Below are 14,442 nucleotides of genomic sequence, written 5' to 3'. Positions count from 1 at the left end.
CAACCTAACTTAAGTCATAATAAGGCTGAAAATGATATGGTGTGACAGTAATTAGATAATCTGATCCCATGTTAAGATCTTTCCAAATGAATTGAAATGAATTTTTAACTGGATTTTGATCTCTTATTTCACCTTAAACAAATTGTTTAGGTCAGCTCATCAAGTTGAAATGATCATTTTTAATTCGAGCAGAAGAACTTTGCTTACTAAGCATGATAACATTGTGTCAAGCATCCTATGTGACTTATATGAATTGTCTATGTGTTTCGAGCATGCATATTACCTTCGAGCATCCTAATGATATGAAAATTTGCTGTTAAGTGTTTCGAGCATGCATCTTACTTACGAGCACCTGCTATGATGTGAAAATGGACATTATGTGTTTCAAGCATGATTGCATGATGAATTGTAAGACTTAAGTCTTCGAGCATAGAAGTATGCTAGGTGTTTCGGTATGAAAGAGCTTAAGGAAATGGATCACTTTGTTAAGTAGTTCGTGCAACCTTGTGAGCTAGACACTTAGGTTGTGCGTTCGAGTACAGGCATATGAAAGATTTAATATACTAAGGCTTTCGAGCATAAGGGTACATCGAGCACATTGACCTGTAGCAACCTAAGTAGGTCGAGCAAACGTTCTAACACTACTAAGAGTGCATCTCGAGCATAGGATATTTTCATGATAGATTCTAAGTATCTCGAGCATGATGCATAGTCGAGTAGGGTTAGATTGCAGGTATGACTCAGGTATACATATTTGGGTAAGATTTTGCTAAGTACGTTCGAGCACACTAACCCTCGAGTATGACTCAATACTCAAGCAAGTTATAATCAAACATCTGGCTAAGACATTGAGCACAAGTCTATTCGAGCGCATTGCCTCGAGTATACTAGTGCTCAAGAGCATCATATTCCAAGTACGACGAGCAAGGGTTGTACTATGTACTCGAGTACAGTGGGAGCCAGCTGTTGTTTTGGCTGTATGCTCGAGCAAGTGAGGTACATTAAATTTGAAATTAAATGACAACTGTCGTGTGCTAGACGACAAAAGGTGGTACTGTACCACCCAAACGTTAGGTATAAAATGGGGACTTAGAAACTTTTTCACACATTTCTTCGGCTCTCTATTATACCTAAACGCAACTCCTTTGCTCGTGTTATCTTCCGCTTGATCGAATACTCTAATACTCACTCGATTTTACTTCGAATACAACCATTAGCTATGTTTCGACTTCGGTAAGACATCGTTATTTGATAATCGTCACACCGATTTCGAAATTAGGGTTTCTACCTGATTTACGAACTAATTGTTTACTTGTTTTTGCAGATACGCATATTACTACGGAACAGGTTAATTGAAGACGCCATTAATCATCTAACTATCCTCATATATTAGTTCTGCAACCTTGTGCACTGACATATTTCTTTACTTTGCAGAACTAATGGCCTTAAAATTCGAGAAGAGGCACAATATGTGCGCTCAGTTAGAGCTGGACGATGAGAACATGGAGTTGGAAAACATGATTACTTTTCTCAGAAACTCCAACTTAAGAGTAGCACTAACTGAGAACCCCACAATTTAAGGAACCATATTACAGATTTTTGGGGGTCAGCGACCTATGTAAATGATGTGAATGGGAAGAGAATTGAGGCATCTATCCTCAATAATGATATTGAAGTAATAGAAGCCTCAATCAGAGTTGCGTTGGAACTCAATGACAATTTTGATGCTTAACCATCCTACTCTGTCCACAAATTATTGAGAGTCTTTCAAGAAGACTATGGGATACCAAGGAGGTGTGAAGGAGGGCCAATTCTAGAAGGGAAGTTTTTCCCTAATCTACTGTTTTCTAATACATCACGTCATCCGTTCCTTATCTCCAAGGAGAGAGACTTGGACATCATTGAGCAGAGAGCTCAGGACTCTCACTGTGGCGATACTCTACCAACAACCCTTTAACATTTCAAGACTTATCTTCCAAGGGTTAGTGTCAAATGCAGAGAAAGAAGTCAATCAGAGGTTTCTTATGTATCCTCGTTTCATGCAAATTTTGATAAACAGAGCTTTACCGGATCTTCAACGAACATGACAGATATTGAGATTACAAGATCCCAACATCTGCAAACGCATGAAAGATGCCAAGAGCAACTTTGAAGACAATGATGATTGGGATATACTCCCATGGTTGTTAGTGCCGGCTCTAGGTGCTATTGAAGTGCCTCGAACCTCTGGTAACAGTGATAATGAAGAAAATGATGATGCGGATGATGATGATAATGCTCAAAATGATAATGGGGACAATGGTCCAGAAGGTGACAATGCCATGGTGATAGGTATGAATGATAATGCACATGAAGTTGTTGGGGTAGATGTGCCTATGATTGACCAATCTGCTCATGAAGGAGATAATGCAGAAATGGAAATACATGAAGAGACAGATGAACCAGTTGTGGGTCCAATCAACCAAGCCACAGAGCCAATGGATGATGATGTATTTATAACAAATGTTATATCAGATGTTGCTGATACCATTGAGAAGATAACTCCACCAGATTCACCTCCACCTGAAGTTTACAATGATGACATAGACTCCATTAACCTCAATGATGTAACTGACAATGTTTATTCCTCCCCAGCTACAACTGAACCTGCCTTATCTGATGCTGAACCAATTGATGACATTCATGTCCCTACACCACCTACATCTCCACTACAAGATCCACTTCATACCTCACCACCTCAACCATCCCAACCTATTCAAGCCACACACATTCTAACACCACCATCTTCCCTAGTAAAAGATCAAACTGCTACTACCACTACCCCACTAACTCAATCAATTCCATCTACTGAATCTTATAAAGTACCATCTCCTGAAACAGCTGAATCAGAACCTTTCTCTGAGCCTGCCCCAAAGCCTACCCAACAAACTCCACCACCCAGTCCAGACATCTATGACCTTATAAATGAAAACATGAACCTAGAATTCGAAAACATCTTGTTAAAAGAGAAAAATGCTGTTTTAGAGTCACGGAACAAAGGGTTGGAGGCTGCGTTGAATGAAGCTTTAATGAGAATTCGAACCCTAGAGGGGCAGTCTGAGGTTGAGAAGACCTCAGATGCACCAAAACAAGGGGAGAAAATTGAATGTGCAGAAGGTTTAAAAATAATTGGAGAGTTATATGAAAGTTCTGATGAAGAAGTTATGGAGGTTGGACCATCAGATGCGCTAAACATTATAAATCAAGCATATGAAGATGGAGAATCTGGTGATGAGGGGGAGAGTGAAAGTGAAGATGAAACTGAAGAGGATAAGATGAAAAGGAAAGAAAAAGGGAAAGGAATTGCCTTTACAGATGATGACTTACATCCCTTGTCCTAACACAAAGTTCAATCTGATGATATACTGCACCGAGAAAATGTAATTGATCGTGATGTAGTAGAAGTTGAATCTGTAAAGACAGCCATGAGATTAATGAATGAAGATTTAGAGTCTCTGGATAGAGAAGATGAGGAGGAAATACCTCAAGAAGTGCTTGAAGCATTAATAAACATGAAGAAGAAAGATAAGGAGGATGAAAGAAGGATGAAGGAGGTAGATGAGGCAATTAAGGCCACACTGGATTCTCTAAAAGCAAATCTGAATGTTGAAGAACAAGAGAGCACACAAACTGAAGAACTAGTGACAACTGAGCCTGAAGAACCCATGGTAACTAAACATGAACAATCTGAACCTGAACATGAACAAGAAACTGGTTTGGGAGTAAGAGAATAACCAAAGAGGGATGAGGCACCAAGGATGCCATGGAATGTGTATGTCAAGTTCATCTCTCAGTTGGTAATGATCAGGACACATTTTGACATTCTCCTACATACTGAAGAATTTAACCAGAAACTGTGGCTGCAGCCAGGAGAGCTCAAGAAGAACAAAGACAAGAACATTGGAAGAAAAGCCAACTCCTAATTAAGGACAAACCTGAGCCAACATTAAGTGAAGTCTGTGATGAAGAGGATATTGGAACAGAACCAATCACAGAAGAGATTAATGATGAAGAATCCAAGACCTCTGAATCGATTGATGAAGAGATTATAATTGAGGAACCAGAAATTGAAATGACACTACCTACCTCACCTGTCCAATTAGAACCAATCCTAACTGAGCAACCGGAACCAAAAACTGAAGAAAATGAATCATTAAAAAGAAAAAAAAGAGCTGAGATTGAAACACCCAAGTCAAAAAGGCAAAAATCTGTAAAGGTAATGGTGTACAAGAGGAGATTGGGGAAGATTGAAGAAAGGAAGAAAGATCAATCGGTGAATGATGAAGAACCAATCATTGGGGCACTTCATAATTTTAGATGAAGAATTTGATGAGAATGAAGATGAAGAGGGGTCAAGGATGCTGAGAAAGAAAATCAAGATAGAGCTTATTTGATAAGTCTTGCATATGATTTGAAATATCTCCAAAGACTGTCAAAGGAAGCTATGGCCAAAGAAGCTGAAGGTTGGAGACAAAGGGAAACGAGAAGAGAGTTCTTAATAAAGGCTGGTCACAAGCCTGCGTCCCTAAACCTACAATCATTTGATGCCATTGATAAGCTCTACAAAAGGGCTCTTGTGGATGACATGGATAATATTGTTGAAAAGGCTAAGAAGAGAAAGAGAACTGGTGGTGATGATGAATATGAATCCATGAAAGCTAAACATAAAGATATTCAATTTTTGCAAATCCATGGCTTTGAATAAAATTCCTTGATCAAACTCACTCTGGAAGAATTGAAGAAGGAAGTTCAAAGGGTTAAAGACTCCAACAAAAGTAAAAAATTGTCTGCTGATCGTGAAAGAGAAAATAATTTGAAGGCACAAATGGAAAAGGAGAGAGTGGAGTCTGAGAAGAAAGAAGCTGAAGCTAAAGAATGGTTTCAAGACCCTCAGAGAGTCCAAACCTTAAGGGATATAGTAATGGACAAGGGTATGACTGAAGAGGAGTTTAATAGAATTCCCAATGCTCAACTACTAGAAATATAGAAAAGAGAGCAGAGAATGTATATGGAGACTGAAAGAAAATTGGAGGATAGAAGGAAAATGGACGAGTTAGTTAGAGCTGAAATGCTGAGTGCCCTACACTAGAAAGGTGTTGGTATGGGAAGATTGATTACTCAGACTGATGAAACAATTAAAAGGTGGTATGTCGAGGAGGGGCTCAATAGATTAAAGACAACTCAGCAAGGAAGCTCGAGCCGAACCCCAAGGTCTGAGATTGTGAGGCCTGAGCCACCAAGAAATTTAAATTTTCCCACACATGTCTTTTTTCGACAAAAGATCCAAGACCTTGAGGGTTATTACTGAAGATCAAGAAGAAACTCTAATCATATTTAGAGATGATTTGAGAAACTTCTCAAAAGAACAGCTGAAGAGAATGGCCGAACTGGACTTACACGATAATCAAGATAGAAGACAACTGGCCGGACAACAAAGAAATGATCTTTCCATGTTCCTCAAAGAACAAGCAGAAAAGGGATTCCCTTTTCTCAACCAAAGAAGGAAAGAGATAAGGAGTCAAGCAGAGAGGGACAAAAGAAACAACAGAATAAACGAAGTACATATTCTGGAGCTCTCTTTGTTTGAAGATAAGAGAAGGAAATCCCAAGCAAGCAGCTCACATGGAAAAAGGAAAACTTTGAAGGAGTGCTTAGTTATGAGGGAAGAGATGAGAGAACCAAACTCAGTTGTGCAAATTTATGGAAGAATTTCTTTCATCTTGTATAACCAGCATAATGACTCAATTTCACTAAGGAATGCGTCGGGACTGCCTATTGCCGTGATTAGAAATGATAGGGATCTTAATTTCATGCACCCTCAAGATCTAAAAGACTTAATTGATGCTGAATTCCCCATTGATTCCTCTGATGCTGTGGAACTGGACATGATTAAACAAAAGGCAGCCCGTGTAAGGCAATTGGAAGAAGAATCTGACACAAGGAGGAGGAGGAGAAGATAGCATAATGGAGCTCAAAGAAAATCAATTTATTTCTGTTTATCTTTGTAATTTTTGTTATTTTGTATGAGATGTAAAAACTTTAATTAATGCCCAAGAGGCAGAATTCCTAGTTATGTAATGAAATGACATATTCTTGAATGATATATCTATAATGTCTGATACATGTGTAACTCTATGCAGGTATGTTTTGGTGCATCTGAGCTTGTTCCAATCTAGGGGGAGATTGTTGAGTCGGTTTTTTGATAAGAAAGATTGGAATCTTCTCAACCTCCTCAGAAAACGGCTAAGTACGGACTTCGAGCAAGCGTAGACGATCGAGCATGGTTTACTACTTCGAGCAAGGTCTTCAGAACCTTAAATGGTTAATTCTTCTAAGTGTTAAGGCTTCGAGCAAGCTACACTTCAACGAGCAAGAGTGTTCTTCTATCGAGCATGGATTGCCAATCGAGTAAACAGCTTGATCATACAAGTTTTAACCAAGTATTACGAGCACATGATGATCGAGCACATGGAGACAAGCATGGATGCAATAAGAAGATGTCATGTGATCAATTGTGTAGTGTGTACACGAAGGGATAAGATTTAGTAGCATGATTCGCCAGGAATCTTTTCAGTGCTACCAAACGACCGTTCAACGTCTGCACCTCTTTGAGTGATGACAGGGAAGGCATCCGGGCAATCGCCTGGACTTTATCCGGGTTTGCTTTGAACCCCTCCGCCGTGGCAATCACTCCCAAGAACTTACCTTCCTTCATGCCGAAAGAGCATTTCGTCGGGTTAAGCTTCATATTAATTTTCTTCAAGGTGGAGAAGACATCTTCAATATCACGCAACATTTAGTATTCCTCCACACTTTTGATGACCAAGTCATCCATGTAAACTTCCAAATTCTTGCCAATTTGTTCTCTGAACGTGTTGTCCATCAAACGCTGATAAGTGGCCCCTGCGTTTTTTAAACCGAATGGCATCATCTTATAACAAAAGGTCCGTTGATCAGTCTGAAAGGTTGTTTTTTCTTCATCGCGGGCGGCCATTCAGATATGATGGTAGCCTTTTTATGCATCCAGAAAACATTTAAATCTGTAGGGCGCCACTGCGTCTACTTTTAAGTCGATCTCTGGGAGCGATTAGCAATCTTTCGGGCAAGATTTATTTAGATCTTTAAATTCTATGCACATACGCCATGTCACGTTTCGCCACCCTGGTTTGATATTGGATCTCGCCGATGATCCCCGCCTGTAATAGGTCCTACACTTGCTCATTCATAGCTTTAGTTTGTTCGGGGCCTATTATTCTTTTCTTTTGGACAATCAGTGTGTACGCTAGATTTACCCTCAACCGATGTTCAGAAATTTCTCTTTGAACTCCTGTCATATCCCATGGTGTCCATGCAAAAACATCAACATTTTTTATGAGCAACTGTTTTAGAAACACGCGGACTGTTTCTGAAATAGTTAGCCCAATGGTAAACGTCTGTTCCGGGTATGTCGAGTTAATTACACCTTTTTCCGGTTTTGTCCTTACCATACGCTTGGGAGGGAGTCTTTGCAGGTTTTGACCCTTCTATTGCGAAGCAGTGTTTGTTAACTCGGATGAGGGGAACGCCTGTTCTTGTGAGAACCCCAATTGCACCATGTGGAGTTGACGGGTTAGCACTGAAATCCCCTATCGCCTCTCGTCCCAGGTTTATATCGTGCTTTGATTATGCCGGTAGGACCAAAAATTCGACATCTTCTGTCCCCGAATGAATTCCATCACTAAACATGACCGGAAACGTTATGACCCCTTTTGGTTGCATAACCTCATACCTAAATCCTGAAACAGGAGCATGAATAGGTTTTAAGCGCGCCTTATCCTCCTCATCGAGTTGTTCGAAGCATTATTTGTACATGATGTTGGACGTGCTTCGAGTGTCAAAAAAGACATAGGGATCTGTAATGCCCGAACAATGCTGTGATGATTAACGGTTGCTTCATGCACGGACCCCCTTTCATTTTTGGAAAAACCACCGGCTCACTCTTCCAATCATCATCTTCAATTTCTATTCATTTGTTTCGACGTATATGTCCGCCTTGAATCATGTGAACGTTCAGATCTTTGATTTGTTTCTTTGGCGGGCCTTTGTATGCTTGAGCTGACTGTTTTCGCGGGCCTTGTCGAAAGTTTTTTTTAACAAATGCTCAAGTTTTCCTGACTTGATCGCAGCCTCTATCTCATTTTTTAAACTTACACAATCAGTGGTGTCGTGCCCGATGTCATCATGAAATAGACAGTGTTTATTTGGATCCAGATGAACTCGCCAAGTCATCGGATTCGGCTTTCTGAACTTAGAGGGGTCTATTTCTGTTCTTGTTTCCCCTGTCCGTGATCCTTCTATTTCTGCCCTATCAGCGATCTGGCGTCAAATTGTTTAGAGGGCTCTTCTGGAGGTTGGATTATGGACCAAATCGAACCCCTTTCCTCCTTTTTGGGGCGGGTGTTTTTAAATTCTGTTTTCACAGGCTGCTTCGGTGTCTCCCGCCCCAAAAGTTTCTCGGTAGTTGTGAAAACTTTGGATGCTGACATAATGGCATCCCGCGTCCTAGACATTCCATCTCTTCCTGTTAGGCAGTGGATCGGATCATTGCTTTGCATGTTTTACCTGAATGCGCCCCTTAAAATGTCTTCGCTTATACCACCGATGTTTAAACTATCATTATTAAATCTGGTGATGAAATTTTCGATGGATTCGTTATCACGGCGAACGACATTTAAGATCTCCGAGGGGTCGCGCGTATGTTTGCGCTGTTGGCTAAAGTGCTCTGAGAACTTTGCCACTAAGTCATCCTAACTCTTTATTTGTCTATCGGGGAGTTTCTCGAAACAATTCCCGCGCTGCCCCAGACAGGGTTAGGGCAAACATGTGGCACTAGTAAGGCAACGTCCAACCACTGACTCCCTCGACTGCAGTAAATTAATAGGTGATCACTTGGATCAGTCATCCCATTGTACTTACCAAGGTTGCTTGGTATTTTGACATTCATCGGGAAGGGAGCAGTTTCAATCCAAGGAATGAATTACAACTTCTCAGTGAACGTGGCCAGCCGGTAGGGCTTTGTGAAATCTTTTTCAGCATAATTGCAGTACTCAGTGTGCTTTACTAGTGTCCGCACTCGACTAGTACCTTCCCTACTATGCGCGCAGCTGTCATAGCTCGCATACCCATCTTCTTGGTATGCTAAGTCTCTTTGCTTCTAGGAAGCGTGACTCTGGTCATACACGACCCTGCGGGATAACACCCGTTGGGTCAGAAGACCTCTGTCACGACTTCCTCCTTGATGTCGATCAGCTGATTGTTCAACAACTTCCATTTCTGGAGTAACTTGACTTCACGTATGACCACGGAGGTGAAGGAGATGGTGAATCATATACCAAAGTTCTCGCTTGTAATTGACTGTTTTTCACCATTCTATCATACTCTTCCTTCAACATTTGCTGCTCTTGTTGGTACCACTTGTCCGGGGTTAACACAACTTTCCCAGATCTAGATTGGTGACAAACTCGCGTTTCATCACCTTCAAACCTGGGGAATTCTCCCGCTCTGTCTTCCAGAACCGGAGCTCGAGTGTTCTGGCGAGGCTCTACCAAAATCCGTCCGCCTTCGAAGATCGGATCTTCGAAGATTTCGGTCCGTCTCCCTTTTGCCGGAGTGACCGCAGGCAACTGTTGGTTCTGACTCATCGTTCAGATCACAAAAATTTCAAAAACTTTCAAAAAACCGTAAAGTCTAGCTAAAAAACCAGATGGCGCCAATGAAGAAGCACAGATTGAACAGGATAGTCCGAATCTGCGTTCCTCCAAGTGTGAGTGTACTTACTACCTGATGAGATCAGATTCTAGCTAATTCCCTACAAAACTGAACACCGTGAGTTTCGTCACGGGAAGTACAAGATGGGGGGTCTTCCCATAACAACCCTCCAGCGTGAGAATAAGTACTGTACTGTAGGTAATAAAGTACGAGATACAAGTAAATTGCTCTGATCCTGTGAGAGTGAATGACCTCATGGAAATGATTCGAGTATATATAGCTGAGGATAAAGGGAAGGTAATTGGTGGAGTTGTCACTATCAAGATATTCCATTTCCACCTGAGTGGACATGTGTCACCTGTCTATAGGGCGTGACAGCCTGGCTCCGTTTGGGACGGTTGCCAGGTTGTGCAGTTGTCGTCTTTTTATTGGTTGATGTCGCTGTCAGGGAATGTCGGAATAATCTTCTAGAAGTAGTTTGTTACAACTGCTCTTCCATATCACGTAAGGACCTTGCATGTTTGGGGTCCTTTGTGTGACCCGTGGGTTCCTTTCGCGGATACTCAATGGTAATCTGTGGACTGTGTTATGGACCCGCGAGGTATATTTCTTGGTTCGCGAATAGTTTAACTAACCTACATCTATAATCACATTTTCAAATGTTTGAATCATATGAGTCAGTCGACATGGTTAACGTGTCCAATGTTTATCATTAATTATTTATGTAACAAAAACTATCAAACTAAACAATCTTAACCATATTTAAGCAAAGTAATTCGAATATTAAAAATTTGGAAACAAGATAAACATAAAACCTAAAAGATTAACAAATGAAAATAATAAAGTCTTTCTTCGGCATGTCTCGACACTTTCTCGTCGGCCCACCATCATGATAAAAAAATTAGACCCACATGATCTGTCATCCTTTCCTAGCATCTCCCTCTGTTATAATTGTGTTTAGTGATTAGATTTTCACACACTTAACCAACCACCCAAAACCATGAATGCTATATGAGAGAAAAATCAAAAGATCGTGCCAAGTGACTCACTACAGATCGTGTTGAGCTTAACAGGGACCGTTGTTACCTTAGAATTGTTACAGCTCATCATCTATGCATTCGTACTTTTTTTTACGAATGCATAGATGATGAGCTGTAACAATTCTAAGGTAACAACGGTCCCTGTTAAGCTCAACACGGTCCGTAGTGAGTCACTTGGCACGATATGAACATGTCATATCAGCCACTTCATCGAATCAGCAAGTGCTGGGCTTTGTGTATGGTCATGGTGAAACAGGAAAAACATTCTTATGGACAACAATCATTGCTGCATTACGCTCGATGGGTAATATTATATTGGTTGTGGCGGCTTCTGGAATCGTGTCATTGTTATTGCCATCAGGGAGAACAGCTCACTCACGATTCAAAATTCCATTGGATATGACTGATGACTCGAATTGCGACATAAAAAAGAACACACAGCTAGCTCATTTACTCAACGAAACATCTCTCATTTTATGGGATGAAGCCCCAATGAACGATAGAAAATGTTTCGAATCACTTGATAGGTCACTAAAGGACTTATTTAATAACTCTTGTTAACCATTTGGCGGTAAGTCTGTGGTACTAGGAGGTGACTTTAGGCAGACCCTTCCTATAGTATCTAGATCTTCAAAGACAACAATTTTAGCAGCCTCTTTACCTAGATCCTACCTTTGGAGACATTTCAAGGTATTCAAATTGACAGAAAATATGCGGCTTCATAGACCAAATCTCACTGCAGAGGCACGGCATGTGATCTCTACATTCTCATCATGGTTAGTTGCGGTAGGAGACGGAGTTGTAGGAACAATAGACATTAACGAACCACAAAACACTAAAAAAATAAAAAATTCCATCACAATACTTGATACCGTACACAGAAAATGCATTAACAGAACTTATCAAATTTATATATGACAAACAAACTTTGGAAAACCCCACAGCTGCAACACTGTCAACCAAGCCTATTGTTTGTCCAACAAATGAAACTGTTCATGACATCAATTCAACAGTCCTTAATATGACACTTGGAACTACAAAAAGATATATCAGCATAGACTCCATCGTTAGTCAACCAGGTGATCAAAATGACAACGAGTCTCTATACCCGGTAGAGTATCTAAATCTGCTGAACATTAATAGTCTACCACCACATGTCCTTGAGCTTAAGGTCACTACACCCGTTATACTGTTAAGAAATCTAAATCCAATTGACGGACTTTGTAATGGGACAAGACTTATCATCACACAATTGTTACCAACAATAATTGAGGCACGAATAATGACAGGGAAATTTATCGGACGATGTGTCTACATACCAAAAATAACTCTCACTCATAAAGACAAAGAATTGCCATTTGAATTCAAGAGAAAACAATTCCCAATAAAGCTTTGTTATGCAATGACAATAAATAAAAGTCAGGGGCAATCATTAGACAAAATAAGTGTTTACCTTCCACATCCTGTTTTTGCACATGGACAATTGTATGTTGCCTTGTCAAGAGCTACTACACTCGCGCCTCTAAAAATTTTAATCGTTCCAGAAAGCGATAACGAGCAAGACGTCACAACAAATATCGTCTATTCTGACTTTCTAAATGAGATCAACAATACATGCTCATGACAACAAAAAATAACATTAATCTTTGCATTAACATACAAACAATTGTTGTAAAGTCTTTAGCTGCACATAAACCCCTTTTATAGGATAATGGCACAAAGATTAATAGAAATCACACTGACATGCTTATCCAGATAGTCACCAACAATTCTATAGCAGCTTATTTTCTTTATTATTTTGATACATTCACATTCATTTTAATATTCTTTATTATAAACTAACACAAAAAAACACTTGTCATATATATTACAGTACTTATCTCAACTACTAAGTCAATAGCATTGGATAATGACACAAAAATGTCCAGCAAACCTCTCTCTGAAATAAAAGCACGACAGAGCCCACAGCTGACAACAATTCGCGTGTTGACGAAGTGGATATCAAGAGGCAAGCGAGCAGAACTACACTACCTATTTGTTGACCGCAAAGTGCAAGGCCCCGTTCCCGGTAACCCTACTTTGGTGTTGGATTTACTCATAAACACAGTTCTAAAATCAGAGTAAATTAAAAACTTCGCGGAATAATTAAAAACTTCAAACATCACATTACAAAATATTTGTTCTTGTCTTAATATACAAATTGTCTTTTCATAAATAATTAATTAAAACAGTCATAACACTTCATCATGGATGCCCTGTGTCTCTCCTTAAGCCAGCTACCTCAACCTATTTGCCTGCGTGCATACTAAAAGTCAGCTACGCTGAGTGAGTTCTAGTTAAACAATTAACATACAATACATTCATACCCTTACTCGTACACGTCCGAAGATACGTATTCATACCTTAGTTTTCTATTACTCCTTTCATATATACCTTATATACATGCATACGTACTTACATACTTTCTTTCATAAAACCCTATGGTATACCATAAGCTATTCTACATTAAACATCATAGATATTATAAGGGTCTGGTCCCCATCATCACAGATATTATAAGGGTCTAGTCCCTAACATCATAGATATTACAAGGGTCTGGTCCCTAACATCACAGATATTATAAGGGTCTGGTCCCTAACATCACATATATTATAAGGGTCTGGTCCCCCTACTGCCTCGAATAACCATACATTTATCATACGTGCATATTTTACCTGTCTCATGTATATAATAATATATATACACACATAGAAAACTCATTCATACTATCATTATATAGTAATAACATCCAATACATAGTCATACATGTATCATACACTTATCAATTAAGTAAATGTATTATCTATCACATAGGAGTATGCACACAGCCCCGAAAACATTTCAAAGAGAATGGGCTAGAACTCACCTGGAGTAGATTTCTCTCGCCGTTAATAGTAATTCCCTTCTTTAGTTGTGCACGGCTAATTGTACAATACATTACGCGTGTCAATTATCTATTACCACAACTTCCTACATCTAAATTTATGAAACACTCAACTAACGGGGGTCCGGGGGCAGCGCCCCTGGCTGGGGTTGAGCTGCTAGGTCAGCTCGGAAAAATTTTATTTTCATTAACAGTCCTTTAACAAAAATGCATCAGAAAATGAATTTTATAAAATTTTGCATGGAAGAATTTCGCTTCGCATGGAACTTTTTCGCTTCGCATGCTTTTTCGCTTCGCATGGAACTTTTTCGCTTCGCATGCTTTTTCGCTTCGCATGGTCATGCGATGCGAAATTATTGATTTCGCTTCGCATGGTTGTGCGATGCGAAATTCCTGCCTTTCGTCGTTTTTACCATTTTAAAGCCATCTCCCGATACATTTTGACCCCATGCACCTGATCCTGAACCCATATCTCACATAGTCCAATGCCACCTTTTCACCTTAAAGTGCACCCAAGAGGTTATAACTTATCAAGTTTACATTTTTCTTACATTTTACAACCCGATCTATCATTATATCTGTTTGCATGACGAATCTAACCATAAAACTTAACTATTTAAACCGAAACCCACCTTTTGCTTCGGGTTCGAGTTCATATCTGGACAATACGTAGATCTGGACGTGATTCTTTTT

This window comes from Bidens hawaiensis, unplaced genomic scaffold, assembly GCF_021521415.1.
Source record: "Bidens hawaiensis isolate Kalapana, Puna unplaced genomic scaffold, B.hawaiensis_p1.1 tig00040138_1, whole genome shotgun sequence".
Lineage (NCBI taxonomy): Eukaryota > Viridiplantae > Streptophyta > Magnoliopsida > Asterales > Asteraceae > Bidens > Bidens hawaiensis.
Note: the sequence above shows the minus strand (reverse complement) of the source record.